Source organism: Arvicanthis niloticus, chromosome 3, assembly GCF_011762505.2.
Source record: "Arvicanthis niloticus isolate mArvNil1 chromosome 3, mArvNil1.pat.X, whole genome shotgun sequence".
Lineage (NCBI taxonomy): Eukaryota > Metazoa > Chordata > Mammalia > Rodentia > Muridae > Arvicanthis > Arvicanthis niloticus.
Window position 1 is genome coordinate 3,730,505 of NC_047660.1, and position 19,700 is coordinate 3,750,204.

Sequence of the window (19,700 nt, forward strand, 5' to 3'; positions counted from 1 at the left end):
CCTTCAGGGGTGTCAAATGACCCTTTCACAGGGTCACCTACATCCATAGGCAAACACAGATGCTTACATTATGTTCATAACAGTAGCAAAATTACAGTTATGAAGTAACAATGAAAACAGTTGTATAGTCGGGGTCCTCACAACATGAGGAACTGTGTTTGGGTCTCAGCATTAGGAGGTCGAGGACCACTGTACTCAGTGCAGTAGGAGTCAGAATGGGGAAAGGTTATGTGCCTGCGCCTGTAGTCTGGCAATGGCTCGGTGACCTTGAACATTGACCTCAACTCTGCAAGCTTTGAGGTCTTTGTATGTGTCATGGTGAGCGATGGCAGATTATGACTCTTAAACTAAATCCAGAAGTACGTTTCACACTTCTGTGTAACTCAGCAGAGGCATGTGGAAGTGCGTGTGTGTCTAGCCCCTTTCTAGGTGGATGTATGTATGTCTGCCGTAGGCCAGTGCCGAAGCCCCACAGGTTCTCTACAGCTCTGCCCAGAGCTGTCCACTATGCATTAGATCTTCTGCTATTGATCACGTGAAGATATATTTATTCCCTCTCAAGAGTCCTGCATCCTTCTCGGGACTCTGTAGATGCAGGGATCGGTCCCTTCTAACAAGTCCCTCCAGTCCTCTGTGGAGTTTCATGGCTTCTGTGGGACCAGAACCCAGAAGCAAGGCATATGACTCCCCTCTGGCTGTCGTGTTGTCTAGCCTTGCTATTTCTCCAAGGGCATCTACCCTTGAAACTCAGAAAACAACAATTTTTTTTTTTATCTCTCTTATCCACGGAGCCACACCTTTCCCCCGAGGCAGTGAAATTTGGCTGTGGTGGGAGAAATCAGACATGGAGGGGAGAGTACAGGCTAAGATTTGAGCAGTGCCGGCCCGTTATCGATCCTCCCGTTATCTCTCTCCTTGGTTTCAACCTCCCTGTGGTTCTGCTAAGACCAGGTTCTTGTCTCTCATCTTAGTCCTTAATCCTTAGTGGCATGGATGCTTCTGTGGGTGTTCTAACCCTCTGTGTGACAAAAGCCCTCTGATCACTTCTTCCTGTCCATTTTGCCTTTTGGGTGAGTTGATAAACTCATTAGTAATTTCCTGCAATCTATCTGTGCTCTCAGACAGTGAGTGCTTCAGGCAGTGAGTGACTCGCTCACAGAGGTGCTGCCCTCTACACTCCTCTCTTGTCTTAAATTTCCTTCATTTGTCCTCATTAATAAAGGGCTACTTACACATCTTTCTAAGTTTATATTATCACACGGAGCTAGGTACCTATAATAAGCATGTTACATTACTTCAGCAGCACCTGACAAAAACCCATGTAGGAAATTAAGATCTATTAAAATGAACATTGGGGCTGGGATGTAGCTCAGTTGGTCGAGTGCTTTCCTACCATGCACGGATCTCTGGGTTCCACCTTTAACTCTGTTTGATGGCAATGTCTATAATTCTAGCACTCAGGAGGATCACTAGTTCAAGGTCACATTGGGATGCATAGTTCAAGGGTAGCCTGAACTATCTAAGATCATGTCTCAAATGTGTTTATTGTTTCATTTGAGTAATGTGTACAAAATATTCAGAAAGATTCTGAAGAAATGCCCTAACCATAATATCATTTTTCCGAGTCTCTTGAAATTCATCTTCTTGGAGCCCTTAAGGGAAGAAAAAAAAAAAAAAAAAAAAAAAAACAAAAAACAAAAAACAGACACTGTGGGCTTTTGTAAAGAGGAGGTCACCTAGGCCTGAGCGGAGAGTAGTTTCTCTTGTTGGACAGGGTTGGGCAAGGGTAGACTTCTGATTTCACACTCATCATGAATGGAGCTTGGAACAGTGAGTAAAAGACCACACATACTGAAAATCAACAAATCTTCTTGGCTCTGCAGGAGAAATTGGATCACAGACCAAATGGCTGCTCCCCAAACTGAAGGGACAAAGATAGATTGAATCACACCCTGTCATGTCGGAAATCTCTGCATGGACCAACATGATGGTCGGGAACCTCAGACTCTAATAAATGAATTTCTGAATGTTCAGAGTAGACAAGTTGGAGGATTAAAGACCCCAGATCCAGTGAGAGAGTCCTATGCTTCCTTAAAAGGTTCTCACAGTAAAGATCTGAGGAAAACATCTGGTGCTTCCAGCAGCAGAAAGGAAAACATAGACATTATGAATCACACCCAGAAGATCTTATTTTTTGCAAGGGAAGCATTGGTCTGAGGGCCCACAGGCCTGATTTTACAAGAAGCTATTTTCACCTGAAGGTAGACCTTTGGGGTTTTATGACAAGCAAAAGGAAATGCCCAGTTCCAGTGATTTCTGGCTTTTCTGTTTCACCTGGAGTGAGGGGAGGCACCAAACCAGAGTTCCAACTGCAAGCATGTGTGAAGATCATAGCCCAAAGCACAAGCTTACCTAAAGACAGACACAGTCAAGGAACGAGAGCTCCCACTCTTGCATCTTACCACCACACCCACAGGACCCCCACAGGACCCCCACAGCACCCCAGAGGATTGTAACTGTGTGAAAAAGCAGGCAGGCTGCTAGTACACAAGTGATGGAGAGAACAAGATGAACCCAGGATGGACCATTGGGACTGTGCCAAGTTCTGGAGTGAGCAAAAGCTAAGGTGTCTGCCTGTGCAGGCAGCAATCCAAGAATCACAACTACGTAAAGGTACAAGAGACTCAAAGGATGGCCTAGTGCTGAGAAGCTGTTGTTAGGCACAGAGTCCCAGATGTTCCTACAGGAGAGAAGCTTGAATAGATCCTAAGGTGAAGATACTGTCCAGGTGGACTTCAGTGGAAGGGTGGAGGGAACTGGTCTTAACACATACCACCCCCCCCCACACACACACACTCAAACACACACAAAGCTGTGTTGATGTTGCAGGTATTTCCTGTAAAGGTGACGTTATTATAAAAACTTAGGTAACACATACAAATGACATCTAGTCTAGAGCCAGCTTGAGGACGAAGCAGGCTGAAGGCACAGGCTTGGCTGTTTGTTTCCATCACTTATCCAGGTTAGCAGTGATTTAGTTACTCTTCTTGTTGCTGTGATAAAATGCATAACAGAAGCTGAATAAGGAAGGGGGAGGGAGGAGGGAGAGTTGGGGGAAAGGAAGAGGGAGAATTGGGGAATGAAGGGGAAGGAGGAGTGGGGTAAGGGAGGGGAGGATGGGAGAAGGAAGGAGAGGGGGGCTTGGGGGAGGGAGGATTGGGGAAGGAAGGTGTCTTAGTCAGGGTTTGTATTGCTGCACAAACATCATGACCAAGAAGCAAGTTGGGGAGGAAAGGGTTTATTCAGCTTACACTTCCACATTGCTGTTCATCACCAGAGGAAGTCAGGACAGGAACTCAAGCCGGAGCTGATGCAGAGGAAATGGAGGGATGTTACTTACTGGCTTGCTTCCCCTGGCTTGCTCAGCTTGCTTTCTTATAGAACCCAGGACTATCAGCCCATGGATGGTGCCACCCACAATCCTAACCCTTGATCATTGATTGATCACTATTGAGAAAATGCCTTACAGCTGAATTTCATGGAGGCATTTCCTCAAGGGAGGCTCCCTTCTTTGTGATAACTCTAGCTTGTGTCAAGTTGACACACAGAAACAGCCAGTACAGAAGTCAAGGCTACTAAGCAAAGGGGAACAGAATAAGGACATTTTCCTAAAATGTCCTTAAAGAAATTAAAAGAAAATGTAGCCCTAAAGTAAAAGCATTGCTTTGGTCTGGGCTTGGGGACACTGAAGGGGACAAGGAAGTGCCATTGAGATTGCTGAGCAGTTTCTCAGAGATTCAGAAAGACAGTGTTCATCCACAAGTTTAACTTTTCCCTTTAATGTAAAAGAACAAAGCCATGTTCTTTTTTAAAAAACTTAATGCATCAATTAATAAAATATTTTATTAAATTTATTTACTTATCCACTTTACATCCCAATATCAGCCCCCTCTCCTCTCAGGACCCCCTCGTGCAGATCCTTACCAGATTCCTCCCCCTTTCTCCTCTAAGAAGGGGGACCCCCTCTAGGTATCATCCTCCCCAACCCCCAGACACACATCAAGTCACTGCAAGACTAGACACATCCTCTCCCATTGAGGCCAGACAAGACAGCCCAGTTAGGGGAATGGATCCTCAGTCCCTGCTCCAACTGTTGGGGAATCTGCATGAAGACCAAGCCGCCATCTGTTACATAGGTCAGGAGAGCCTAGGTCAAGCCCAGGTTTGCTCTTAGGTTGGTGGTTCAGTCTCTTTGAGACCCCAAGTGTCCAGATTAGTTGACTCTGTTAGTCTTCCTGTGGAGTCTCTGTCCTTTTCAGGTCCCTCAATTCTTGTCCCAATCTTTCCACAAAACTCCCCGAGCCCCATCTAAAGCAAAACCATGTTTTTATTCACTACAAATTTTCCCCTGACGTAGAGAGGCATACAGATTCCAACAATTTAAGCTTGTAATCATGCCATTCCAGGGTTGTAGACCTGTTGTGGATTTAATTCTGGATCCTGTAAGCCCCAATATCTACTCACATACCCCAAATATCTGCAAATGCACACGTACAAGCTCGTATATATAAGATCCAACTAGAGACGTTGCATGTCTTGTCTTGCCTCTAGTAAGCACGTTACACATTTTAAAGGTAGTTCAATGGTCTTGAAAAATCATGGATATGCTTGTATAAGACTCCATTCTATGATTATACTGAACTTTAAAAAAAAAAATACCGGAACAAAAAGGTTTTTTGTTTTTTTTTTAAAAACCTTTTCCTTAAATATAATATTATACAGATTAAATAAGGCACGCACTCATGTAGTAATGTCCTCCCAGCTTATTCCCCTGTGCTGGTCTGATTCCCTGTTGCTAAGATATGAGTGACAGAAGCAGCTTAGAGAGGAAAGGGTTTATTTGGCTTACATGTCATAGCTCATTATGGGAGGAAACCAAAGAGGGAACTCAAGACATGAGCCAAGGGTGGGGCGAGAGCTGAAGCAGACCGTGGAGAGCACTGATCGGAGGCTCGTTCCCTCTGCCTTGCTCAGTTTGCTCAGGGCCGCCTGCCCAGGGATGGCACACACAGTGAGCTGGATCCTCCTACATTAATTTTCAGTTAAGAAAATGTCTTAAATATGCTGAGAAACCAGTCTAACGGAAGCAATTCTTCAGCAGAGAGTCCCTCTTCCCAGGTGTGTACAGTGATAACTAAAGCTACTATGTTATCCCATGCTGAGACACTGTATCTTCTTCCATCTTCTCTCTCCGGTCTCTAGTCTGTGCCCTTTGGTCCCCAGACAGCTTTGCCCTCACAACATCTATACAAATATGATTCTTTGTATCAAAAAGTCTAGAACCCACAAATGAGAGAACATGTGTCTGGCTTCTTCACACTGGCTTGATTGACTTAATAGGCTTTACAATTCTGTTTGTTTGTTTTAGCTATTTTTTTTTTTTTTTTTTTTTTTTACAAGACAGGGTTTCTTTGTATAGCCTTGGCTGCCCTGGACTCACCCTGTAGATCAGGATGGCCTTGAACTCAGAGATCTGCCTGCTGCTGTTTCCTGCATGCTGGGATTAAAGGCGTGAGTCCCCACTGCCCAGCTGCTTTTCTAATTCTTTTAAAAATTTCTAATTATACGTCATTAAAAGTATTCATATGGTTAAAACTTGTAAGAAACAGATTTAAATGGTATGGTGTTCCACGGACCTGTCCAAATGGAGTCAGTAATTAAGTGGCTTCTAGAAACTCAGCCCAGTTCCAGAAAGCTAACTATGCCTGTTTCTCCCAGTCAGCAAGAATTTTAAAGAAATGAGAATATAGTAAGGACCAGGTCAACTCTTAAAGTAATCACCAGGCTGGCCGTATTTGCAGTGGGACTGCATCATAGCAGGGACCTTTAGTCCAAATTGGCCTCCGTCCCCTGCATCTGCCATTAATTTAATCAGAATGACCTAATGTCTCGAATCAGTGTTTCCAAAACTTTGTAGTAAACCGCATAATACAAAAGCCCAAGGCTCTGCGAAACCTCGTTATGCAACACTCTCCTCTTTTAAATCAACTAATCATAAAACTGTTTATACCCAGAAAAGAAGACAAATGACACACACTCTGGAATTATTTTTTTGACACAGTGGACTCTTAATTACTATTAAAGGGAGGATCGTAAATGCAGGCCTCAGTTCACAGACACTGACGGCAATAGGATGAGAACAGACGAAGCAACTCTGTCTCTCTCTGTCTCCCTCTTTCTCTCTTTGTCTCCCTCTGTGTCTCTGTCTCTCTCTTTCTTCTCTCTCTCAGGTCCAGAAGGGACATGAAGTCTGTCCATGGAATTGCCATGTGTCCCTCTTCCTGGCATGTAAATATGCTTGTCAGTTTGGAAGTTCTCTGAATCCCATCATTTTGAGGTTTTCATGGAGGTTTCATTAAATAGAAAAAAATCACCAAATCATTTGGCTGTTTGTGCTTGAGTTCAGTCTCCAGCCCCTCTGTCCCTGGGTTTAGGGACAGAGCTGAAAATTTTATACTTCCAGTCAAGGTTTGGTCTTTCTACCAATAAGTGCTTATCCTGAAGCTGTTTAAGGACTCCCAGTTACCAGTCATTTAATGGTAATAACAATAATAGCATCTAAAAGATACTTATAATCCCAGCAGCCCCTGCATGCCAGGAACCACAGTAAATGAAGGTCACACTGGCTGTATATAAAGGCTGTTTCCATGGAGATCGGATGTGACTCGATGCTTTCTTGTGCTATTGTTAAGCACCAGGGGATCAACCTAAATGAAAGAGTGAAGCATTCCGCTCCGCTTATGATGCTCGCCTCGTCCTGTGTGACATCATCACTCTCAAAAGGTGCATTTGATGTCTGTGTGGTGAATAAGAGCAGTGTGGCCGAGCCCTGTGGCTCCTGGTGGTCCGCTCGCTCTACACCAGGAGTCTGTCTTTCCTCCCTCACTCTGCTTTTTTTTCTTTTTGATTGAATTTTTCTTTCAAACAATATATTGATGTTTTTCTCTCTCCCAATTCCTCCAAGATCGTCCCCACCTCTCTACCCACCCAAGTTTATATTCTTTTACTCTTATAACTTAAAAAAAAAAAACAAGAAAATCACAAGAAACATGCACACACACAATCCTCCCACAGAACCACAAACATGGCCAGGTGGATGCCTTTAATCCCAGCACTCAGGAGGCTGAGGCAGGCAGATCACTGAGTTCCGGGCTGGCCTGTTCTACAGAGTGAGTTCCAGGATAGGCAGGGCTACACAAAACCCAACCAACAACCCTCCCTCTGATCCTCCCTCCCCAAACCCCACAAAAAATGAAAAAAACAAAAGAGCAAAAGTCTGATAAGACAAAACCAAATGAAACAAAAAAATTCACAAAAATATCATTGTTCTTTTGTTGGCCAACCACTCCTGAGCTTGGAGCCTGCCCTGAAGTACGGTGAACACACAGTGAGACTCCATTGGAGAAAACTGGTTCCCACTTTGCCAGTGAGCATCAGCTACAGATAGCTTCTTGTCTAGGGGTGGGACCCTGGATCCACTTTCCCTTTCAGTCTGGAAGCCCATCTGGCTTGAACCTGTGCAGGTCTTGTGGATGGTGCTACAATATATATGTACATACATACATATGTACATGTATATGCACACACACATATATGTACATATATATGTATACACATATATATGTACAAAAATACATATGTATATATACATATATGTGTGTGTATGTATATACACACATGTATGTGCGTACACATATATACTTATATATACATATACATCATACACACACACACACACACATCAGTCCTATTGTGTCTGAAGGATACTGGTTCTGTGGAGTCACCCATCACTTCTGGTTCTTAAATTTTTTTCTTCTTCCTTTTCCACACAGGTCCCTGAACCTTGTGAAATTAGGGGTGGGTGATGAAGATATTCTAGTCAGGACTTAGTTATACACAGTCTTATTCTCTGCACATTGTCCTGTCGTGGTCTCTGTGTTAGTTCCTATTTCCTGTGAGAAGATGCTTCTCTGTGAGTTGAGTGAGGCCCTGATCTGAGTACAGCAATATGCCAATAAGAGTCATTTTATTGCTATCTTCCTCTAGCAGAATAATAGTATTTGTTTTTCCCAAGGCCCATGCTGCATCTAGTGCCAGATGCTTGGCTTGTTAGCATTGTCAGGTATGGGTCCAATCAGCAGTGGTTGGTGACTACTCTATGTTTGTGCCATGTCACAGGCAGTAGGTCCCAGGGTTTGTAGCTGGGTGATAGTGATGATTACTTCTCTCCTCTGGTATCCTGCAGATACCTTCCGCGAACACCGTCAGCTTGGGTGAGGCTTCTAGGTAGTCATCAGCTCAACTTCTCTGTTCTGAGTGAGACACTTATGTGTTGTTTTCAGCAATAGAGCTTTCTATCAGGCTGTGGAGAGCAACCAATAACCTGTCGATAGCCTGTGATGTTTGGGGGTTCTCATAGGACTCTTTTGATCATGGATGCAACACTCCTGGCACTGAACTTTTACTTGGTGGCATAAGGTGTCTACTTGGGGCTTTGTCTCTCCTATTGTTTAATGACTCCATTCACATTCCTTTTATACACACACCCACACTTGTGCATACACACACACACACACACACACACACACACACACAAGCTTCTACACGAGTAGGTTTCCATTTGGTTTCTTCTTAATGACTGTTAGTGTTAGTTGCCTCTCCCCACGTTCCCTCCTGTACTGCTCTCCCATCCCCCTCCTTATTTAATCTTAGTTTCTCCTTTGCTACTCTGTAACACTATATTCTATTTCCCTATCCTTGGGAGATCCATCCTTCCCTCTAGTCCCCTAATCTCTGTGGTCATTTTTATTGTAGCTTACCTTCTGAAAGCCGAAACACTAACATCTATGATAAGAGAGACCATACGATATTTGTCTTTTGGGTCTGTGTTACTGGGGACAATCTTTAAAGCTCTGTTTATATTTAGCATATAAAATGATGTGTTTCCTTGTGACATTTTCAAGTATATATTGAGGTCATTATACTTTGTTCTCAACTACCTTAGCTTCCTGCCAAGTCCCCACCCCTTGCCGATTGATGACACTCTACACAAGTTATATTTTTGTCATTGCACTCATCCTATCACATGTACGCCTCCATGCACTGGCAGATCTAGAATGGAAAAGAGCAAAGGAGAATAGGCTATCCCTAGAATTACTTCACCCTTGTGGACCAGCTGCTAAGCATCTCTGTGGGTTTAACAGTGGGGTGGCCATCCCTGTTTGACAGTAACCTTGAGTTGCCCAGAGTTTGCTTGGCTTAGCTAAGAAAGCTGGAACTTCAGTTGTTACCTGCTGTGCTTAGGAGCTATTTGCTGCCACCACGGGCCATGTCCTGAGTATTTGTTTTCGTTCTTTGTCATGAGCCTGTTAGAGAGGCATCTCTATAGTCTTTATTTAATCCTGAGCTGGGCACACACCTTGACTTTTACCAAATGGCTAGAATGAGAATCCAACCCTGCTCATTACCTTCCCAGCATGGGACTCAGATGAGAGGGTGGGCAAGTTAGAATGTCCTAACTTGGCCTTGAAGATCAGCCAAATTTCCAGTCCACTGCCATGTCAGGTGATCTCTGTGAGACTGGCCACAAGAAGACACCACAGATGTCTGCAGCTGACATCTTCATCCCCAGAATGGCCCTCTCAGCAACTTCCTATGTGCTGGATTCAGCATTAGAGCCACAGGGCAGAGAGCTAGGAAGGCAGATTCTGAGCTGGCACCTCTCACCTGACAGATGCCTGATGTACAGTTTCTAGCACTGGGGCATTGATTCTGCACCATGCCCTGGAAAGGACATTTCACCATGTTTGGAAGCAGAGGTCTGAGACAGATCTGACTGTCGGGGTGGTAAGGCGCATTCCATCCAAACAATGCAGTTTCCTTTTTTCCAAAGTTGTCCGCGCAGCAGTATCAGCCCTTTATAAATCTCTCAAATAGCTCCAGCTTAAAAATCTGATATAATTCCAAAATGTCCATAAAGATGATTAGAACACAGCATAAGAGCACCTTGCCATGGAGAGACCTACTTAAGCCAGCCTAAGGATGAGTTTGAATAATTTCAGAAAGGGAGAAAATATGTAAAGTAGGAGAGAGTGTGCTCTGAGGAGAGACAATTGTGCGAGAGGCAAGCGTTCTACAAGGAGCTGCAATCAGATGCCCTGGCTTCGATGGGAGGATGACACAGTCTCTTCAGATTCCCTAAAAATGTCCCTGAGCTACGAGCATTAAAGGCTGGGTGCCAAGCAGATGAAAAATACTATGGTACCAACATCTTAGGGATCACTAACATTAGGAACCACTAAGTAAGTCATACTCCATAGTATGACTGTTATTAAAGTGATATTAAGTATCTTTAATGTTGAAGAGTACTTATAAAATAATATTAAGCCAAGGAGAATAATGACTTTTTCAAAACTGTGAGTGGAGCTTTGAAACATGTGTACCACATAGGAGAGAGTGGGTGCTCTCTTTCTGACCACAGCTGTTTTCTTTATTAGCAAGAACCTCTTCTGCTCCTGACATCTATCAATTTAGCACAAAATTGAATGAAAATATTTGCTTATTATTTGTTCCCAGTGAAACATCCCTTGAGACATGTTTACAACTAGAGAGTTGCCAGCAACATGGCTGCTCTGGCAAGGGATCATACTTTCGTGTAGTCTATACAACCTGGCTGGAATGCAGAGATGCTCTAGATTACAGTACAATCTGGCTGGAATACAGACATACCTTTAGTATACACCTTTAACCCCTAACAATGAAGGTACGATTAGGTTGCAGAAGGAAGCAGCCATGTTTGAAAGTGATGTCTAATTGAGGGACAAACAAAGTGATGAATCAGAGAAAGATTTGACAGAATGACTCAGAGATAGGATACACCCAACTCACACAAGAATAGAACAAGAAGAAGAGGCTACTTAAGAGCAGAGGGTGGAGAAAGGTGGTGTGTATATAAGGCAATTTTGCCAGGACAGTTTTACAGAGACAGGTTGCAGGGAGATCAAGCTAAACATAGGTGAAGACAGAACAAGCCAGAGAATAAGAAAATACCAGAAGAGTAGAACATGTTACCAAAGTTAGTATGAGGCCAGCCAGAGCAATTTAGGCAGAAGCCAAGAGAGGCCGGATTCAATCAGTCAGCCTGGAAGATTAGATTGTACAGAGAGTTGAAGCTTTCAGGCCTAGGCCTAGGGATAGAACAGAGAAAGAAACTCTGTGGGCTCAGTCCAAGCTGCGTATTCATTCACATATCTTGGTTATGGTTCTCATACCTTCATCTGAGGAAATAAAAGTGACATTTATACCCCGACATCATAATCATGGAGTAATACTCGGAATTTGCAAGCAAGCCTCTAACTAAACGCTTTATTTTGTAAGCTTCCTTGGTCATGGGGTCTCCTTACATCAATTGAAAGGACAAGTAAGCGTGGCACTGAGGATCATGGTCTGATGGGAGAATGTATACACATAGTTGCAAACACCATTCATTAGTCCTTACAAATTGTGCAGCACTATGGGAAATTGCTTCAACATATAATTTACAAGCTTTGTTTCAGTCCTGTTGTATGCAATGAATAGTGTGGAAACTGGTAGCTATTCAGTGTAATATCCAGGTTTGGCCTGAAGAAAGGGATTTTATGGAGACATCCAGCTTAGGGTTGAGTTGTTCCAAGGTCTCTTACTCTCTGCATCATGTCTGGCTATGGCTCTCTCCATCTGCTCCCTTCTGCTTCAGGAGGAAGATTCTTTGACAATGGCTGAGCAAGGCCCTGATCTATAAGTATAGCAGAATGTTATTAGGAATAATTTTATTGCTACCCCCCTTTTTTGGACAGAAGTAATCAGTTTTACTGTAGGTTCCTGGGCTATCTAGTCTGAGGTTGTTGGACACCCAAGCAGCAGTTTCAGCTGCTGGCCATTCAAGGCCCATCCATGGGATTTATTTTATGTGTACATATGGGCAGAAAGATGGTCTCTTGCTATATCATTACTAATCTGGAGCTCAAAGTATAGAAATGTTTATGGATACACCCTATAAGTGATGGACATTAAGGAATAGGAGAGAATTAGACAATGAAGAGAAAGACAGGGAGAGATGAGAAGAGAGAGATGAGGAGAGAAGAGGGGAAACAGAAGGTTCTAGGGCGGCAGACTTCTTGGCCCTTTAAGCCTTTCCATATCCATAATACTTTTAGTCCAATTTCCATCTTGAGAATAATACCCAGTAGAGTAAGATGGCATCCTGGCATCCCTAGGATTTTATGAATTTTTACGTAGGCGTATAATACTAACCACAAAAATACATAGTGTTTTATAAGTTGGATGTGAGGCTGACTGAAGGGGGCAGAAGGCCTCAGACAAGTGATTTCAAGTCAATTTAAAGCCATACATGTGACACAGAAGCAGCCAGCCCCTGCCTCATTGCTAGGCTAAAGAAGGAAGCCTCTGCACACCAACAAACAGCACAGGAGTCAGACTGGCTGCAGCCTCCAATCCCAGTTTCCCCTAGGTGTCAAGACCAGCGTTCTTGCAGATCAGAGACCAGCCACCATTTTCCTCTCTGATGGACAGCTGCATTTGAGAAGAAAAAGCAGGAAAAAAATTGCTGGGTTTTGTTGTCAGCTAAAGTGAATGGAGAGCCACTCTTCTGTAGCTGCTGAGTGTTACCCAGCTGACGCACCAGTTGCCATGGTGCCAGAGTGCACTTTGCCATTGCGGAAGAAATCTCTGCACCTGTACCTGCAAATGCCACTGACAGGAAGCTTATTGTTGTGATTAAAATAGTTAGTCATGAATAAGCAGCACTGGGAACATCGTGCTGGCCAGGAATGTGGTGTCTCCATCGGTCAAACAGAAACACTATGAGCACACTTCAGCTGTATGTAGTTCAAAGTCTTTACTTTGAGAAGCCTTTACTGAGAGTCACTAATGTGAAAATCTTAGAGAATGCAATGTGTGTGTGTGTGTCGGTCTGTGTATGTGTGTCTATCTCTGTGTCTATCTGTTTCTGTGTGTGTGTGTCTGTCTGTGTGAATGTGTGTGTGTCTGTCTATCTGTATGCATTTCTGTATGTCTGTGGGCCTGTGTGTGTATATGCATGCATGTGTGTGTGTCTGTCATTGTACATGTGTGTTTCTGTTTATCTCTGTGTCTATCTGTTTGTCCATCTGTGTGTATCTCTGTGTGTTTGTGTGAATGTGTTCTGTCTCTGTGTGTGTTTGTTCATCTGTATGCATGTCTGTGTGTCTGTGGGACTGTCTCTCTCTCCCCCTCTCCCTCTCCCCCTCTCTCTCTATATATGTACATATATATGTATATATATGTATATATGTACATGTATGTGTCATGCTAGTCTAGTTTCCCTAGGTACATGCACACATGTGCACACCCACCCCACACATGTACCTGCATGTACATACAGAAAAGATAACAATGGCAAACACTATGTGCCAGGTGCTTCTCAGTGCTTTGCTTATTTTACTTTAATTAACCTCTGAAGGGCTTATTAACACTGTCTCTATTTTGAGGTAAGCATGCTGGCTGCCTTAGTTACCTTTTACTGCTGTGAACAGACACTATGACCAAGGCAAATCTTAAAAAGGACAACATTTAAATGGGGCTGGCCCACAGATTCTGAGGGTCAGCCATTATCATTATGTACATCCAGGCAGCATCCAGGCAGACATGGGGTTGGAAGAGCTGAGAGTGCTACATCTTTATCTAAAGACAGACAGGTAAAGACAAGCTTCCTGGCAGCTAGGAGGAGGGTCTCCAAGCCCACCCCGATAGTGACACACTTCCTCCAAGAAGGCCATGCCTACTCTAACAAGGCCACACCTCCTAATAGTGCCACTTCCTGGGCCAAGCATATTCAAACCACCCCATTCCATTCCCCCTGACCCTCATAGGTTTGTTCAAACACATGAGTCTATGGGGGCCATATCTAGCCATAACTAATAAAAAATACATTTAGTCCAACTTCAAAAGTCCCATACTCCATAACAGTCTCAACAATGTTAAAGGTCCAAAGTTCAAAGTCTTTTCTGAGATTCATCTAATCACTTAACTGTATTCCCCTATAAAATCAAAATCAAAAAGCAGATCACATGTCTTATCCACTACAGGATATGCAAAATGTCATAGTGAGGAAAATACTGGACCGAACAAACCCAAAGACCAGCTGGGCAAACTCCAAACTCTTCATCTTCACGTGTGGTGTCAAAGTGCTCTTCGGATCTCCTACTTCTTTTATCTTTGTTGCCTTCAGCTCTCTGGCTGGTTCTACTCTCTGTCAGCAGCTTTCCTCAGCAGATAGCCCACAGCTCTGGCATCTCAAACATCTTGGGATCTCCAAGGCAACTTCAGGTTCATAGCTTCTCATTCCAATGTCTGGGATCTATACACAATCTTTCGGACTCTCAAATGGGCTTGGGCTTGGGTCACTTCTGCTCTGCCCTCTGTAGCACTTTAGGTTCTGGTCGACTCCATTCCACTGCTGTTGCTGTTCTTGGTCATCCATGGTTCTGGCATCTCCAATACTATAGGGTTTTCTACTGCAACTAGGCTTCACCAATAGCCTCTCATTGGCTGTCTTCATGGTGCCAAGCCTCAACTTCTTTGCATGACTCCTTCAGTCCTGGGCCATCAATTGCAACTGAGGCTGCACCTTCACCAATGGCTTTCCATGGCCTCTCACAGTGCCAAGCTTCAGTTGTTCTTCATGAGCCCCTCATACCTTCAAACTCAGTACCATGTGGGTGACTCATTTATTACCAAGTCCAGCTGCAGCATGAGATACAACCTTAGCTACCTCAGAAAACTTCCCAGATTTCACCTCAGTGATGCTGCTCTCTTCTTAGCTACTGCTAATCCCTTAGCTCCAGCTAACCAGTATCAATTGTCCCAGTAACCCCCTCTATTCTGGACTCTAAAGCCAGAGTCACGTGGCTGAAGCTGCTGAGTGCTGCTGCTTGCTGGGGCTGGAACATGGCCCCTTGTCCTATTACATCGCCACCGGCGTTCTGTTTTCCAACTCTTTCTCTGCCTAAGCTTGGCTGACCTGGAACCTGCTCTGCAGATTGACCTTGAACTCAGAGATCTGCATGGCTCTGCCTCCTGAATGCTGGGATTGAAGGTGTGCACCACCACTCCTGGATTTAAGCTTTTCTCCTCCTAGAACTTGCTCTGTCATAGGCTGGTCTTGAACTCAGAGATCTGCTTGCCTTTGTCTCCTGGGATTAAATGTGTGTACCACCATGCCTGGGCCCATTTCTACTAGGATAGCTTTGCATGGCCCATTTTCCTCAAGATCGGGATCAAAAGCCTGTGTGTGTCTTCCAGCCTGAAGATCTGAATCACAATCATTTCTGGATTGTAGTTTCATACCAGATAAAAAGTCCAAACTACTCCATGTCCAAGTACGAACACAAATAATCTTAGTTGGATGGGATCTTGCCCCAAGGTCACCACTCCCTTAATCTCTTTACCTCCCTGAACAAAGGAATCAGCCCATTGCATGTACTAGTACTCTCTTATTACTTGAAGCATACATTCTCTATATATTTTTTCCTTTTTAAGCTTGCTATGCTTGATCAGATGCTCTTAGTGAGAGTAAATCAGAGGAGAGAGTGTATTTTTTTTTTGAGACATCTTTGGTCAATGCAATGCATATAAATCTCTCTTCATCTTAGCCTCAGGCAGACTCTTCAGACAAGGGCAAAAAGCAGCTACATTCTTCACCAAAATACCACAAAACAGTCTCTAGGCCACATACTGAAATTCTTCTCCTCTGAAACATCTTGGGTCAGGTCTGCACAGTTCACATCATAATAAACATAACAAAGTCTTCCATATTCCTACTAGGATGATCCATTAAGCCCCACTTAAAACATTCCACTGCTTTCTAAAGTCTCAAAATTAATACTCTTCCAAACAACAGCATGGTCAGGCCTGTCACAAGAATACCCCAGTCCCTGGTACCAACTTCTGTCTTAGTTAGGTTTTACCACTGTGAACAAGGCAGCTCTTGTAAAGGACAACATTTAATTGGGGCTGGCTTACAGGTTCTGAGATTCAGTCCATTATCATCGTGTTGTGAAGCATGAAAGGAGGAGCTGAGAGTTCTACTTCTTGTTCTGAAGGCAAACAGGAGAAAACTGGCTTCCAGAGAGCTAGGAGGAGAGTCTCTAAGCCCACCCACACAGTGACAGATTTCATCTAACAAGGCCACACCTACTCTAACAAGGCCACATCTCCTAATTGTGCATTTCCCTATGAGCCTAAGGGGGCCATTTTCATTCAAACCACCACACTGACACATAGTGGCGAAGCCACATCTCCCGGGTTACACAGCCCGCAATGGGCCTGGGATTTAATTCCAAGCATGTGTTACAAAGCACTATGTCGGTAAGGTCATTTATTGATTTAAACGGCAAAATGTCAGCTTATACCTATTTTAGAAGTCAAATTTGACTATTCCTTAGGTAAATCTCACATACTCTCTGGTTTGAATCTATTATCTTTGTCTAAGGAGCATTAGATAAACAGGCTTACTTTTAGCCTTCTTTAAAGGAAGGGTTTCCCAAACCAAATATGACTTAATATAAAACCTTCAACTTACAAACCTTCTACACACTATCATAAGGTACTTCCTGGACTCTTCCAGACTCTTCCCAACCCTTACAATATAGATCACATTTAACATGGAATTGGGTGAAGATAAGTTTTCTTATGTATTTGAATGAATGTTCTTTTAAATTTACCTATCCATTTTCTCATTGTACACAATGTGAACATTTCCTCATGACTGGTCTGATCACAGGTTGAAACTTGTTCTCTATAACTGTAGGCTGTTAGGTCAACATCTGTCCAGGTGTGACAGCAAGCACTTTCAGGCTGTAATCTGATGAGGGTGCCAGGAAGAAAGGACCTTGGCATGGCTCTCAGTGACATCTGTAGAGTGTCTAAGTGCATCCTGATTCAGCAATGCAAGGGTGGGGTGGGAAGCTGGACAGGTTCTCCCTACAGGATAGGAAGAGCAGTGAGCTCCATCCATACCGGTATGTGCAGACTTAGGTCTTAGAGTTCCGGTCCTGGTTTCACAGATATCTAGGACACTTGGAGAAGACGCAGGAAAGAGAGACACAAACCTAACACAGCTTCAAAATGTAGCAGAAGAGGACCAATCGCAACGACTAAGATGACTCATACATGAAAAAAAAGGTTGCAGATGCTTCAACATCTGTGTAAAGTACCTACGAAGAAAGATGGCAGCCAGGTGTGATGGCGGCCGAGGCAGGACTTCACATGTACCCTGTCTCCTGCCACTGTCTGTCTTCTTCACAGCTCCTTCTCACTGGTGAGTCTCTGTCTCTTATCTATAAAACCAAAAGACCATCTCAGGAAAACAGTTTGGGGAAAGCAAACTGCAATTCATGGTTTCAGCACATAATGGTCTCCCAAAGTGCTGCCAATAATTCCACTCACCCTGTGTAACCATCGGAAGAAAATATTCTCTCCACAGTGGCTGTACTGTGTTTACAGAGAAGAGACCTCATACTCTGTGTGATCTTATTCAACATAGGAAGTTTGTAAACATAGCTTCAGTTCTGAAGGCCTCTTCTTCCCACAAGCCTGCGGGGACACTGACCCAAGTACCAGCATGGGTACACCACACCGTTCTATGCAGAACGCTCCCGATACACTTGTGCATGGAGGCTTCCTGGTGGCAGGTGACTTGATTGCTGTTTTACTTTGGTAATTACAGATTGGCCATCAGGACATTACTGTTACTACAACAAGGCCAGGGAAAAACACAAGGGAATTGGGAAAGGGGAAATGTTTAGAAAATGAATCAAAATAGGAGGTGAGATTGGCAATGGTGGTACTGAACCACCATTCTTTTTATCGTTGTGATGGTTAAATCTGAATGGCCAACCGGGCTCATCTGGAGGAGTCTTGATGCCCTGGGGTCTATACATGGCAGTTCCCCCTTCTTAGTTTAACTCTTACTAATTAATTTAGCACAAAGATATGATTACACTGGATAATATCCTGGGATTACATGATTACACTGGATAATATCCTGGGATTACATGATTACACTGGATAATATCCTGGGATGATGCTGTAGCCAGACTCCATAGTCTTTTCTCCGCCTCAGAAAGCCACAGACTCCAGGATGTGTTAGTCTGTTGTTATCACTACAGACTAATGACAGGATTTGAGATGAAGTATTGTATAATTCCAAGATGTCTGACTTTGGATATGTTTTTCTCTCTGTGTGCACCAGAGCTGTCCTGTTTTATTTTTTTCCTCTTTCTTTCATGTGCCAGGGGTTGTCATATCTGCCACTAACAAGTCAGTTTTCAGGCCTGTTTATCCCTAGATGATTCCGAAGAATGAGAAAGCTATGACATCTGTCTCTTCTTGGTGACTCTCATGTCCAGCCAGGGTGGAGGGGCTCAGGAACTCCGCTAGAAAGTAGTTTGGGTAGATAGGTGGGTGGATAGGTTACACAGTTCTGGTTTATGAAACATCTTTTAATTATTTCGGGATTTCTGGTGCAAAGAAAGAAGGGCCCAAGACAGTGACCTCTACTCAGCTGCAGGTAGTGGTCCTTGGTTGGTAACTGAGATTTCCGCATTAGGGCAAGGAGTCATATACTGGCCAGGCACATTTAAGAGAACCAGTGAGATGATAGATTCTCAGGTGTCTCCCCAAGTGACAGCTTTACCCAAGGAAAACTTAAATATTCCTGCCATGCCAAAGGTGGGAAGCACAGCTCCATGTAGTGTTCTCTCCATGTTTCCACATCTAACTTCACTCTGGTCCACCTGTCCCCTGAGTAGGTGCCACATCATTACATCGACTGGCTGCATAGGTATTCATAGTACCTAGAGTCTATCTAGAGAATCAGATCCAATTGTAGAGGGAGAGGGTGAGAGAGAGAGAGAGAGAGAGAGAGAGAGAGAGAGAGAGAGAGAGAGAGCCCTTATATAGCACTGTCTTCTATCTGTCTGTCTGTCCGTCCGTCTATCTATCTATCTATCTATCTATCTATCTATCTATCTATCTATCTATCATCTATCATTCATTCTGCCGTGGTGACCTGAGATGGCAAAGGCGATGCTCCTGATGAGACCATGTCTTCACTGAGGTGGAAATGATTTCTCAGGCACAGACAGGTGTGTATGAGTGTAAACATGTGAGTACACACAAACACAAAGAGCTGTGAGGGTGGGCATGTGTGCACACACACTCATGATTTCACACACACACTCATGATTTCACACACACACTCATGATTTCACACACACACACTCATTATTTCACACACACACACACACACACACACACACACACACACACACACACACACGATTTTATTTTCCAACACACCCAGAACCCTTTCAGTATAATCATGCATTGGTTCCTTTCTGGGTATTTTCTACTGTCTCTTACTTGACTCCTGAACGTTAGTTGGCAGTCAATACACTCTTACTGAAGACAAGTGCTTGAATCAATCTATACATCCCCAGCAACACAAAGTTGTAATTGCTTGGAGTGAGCTACATGATTATTCTGTTTGCCCATTTTCTTCTAGGGGATGAAAGGGTATTTGTTAGGCTCTGAGCACAAGG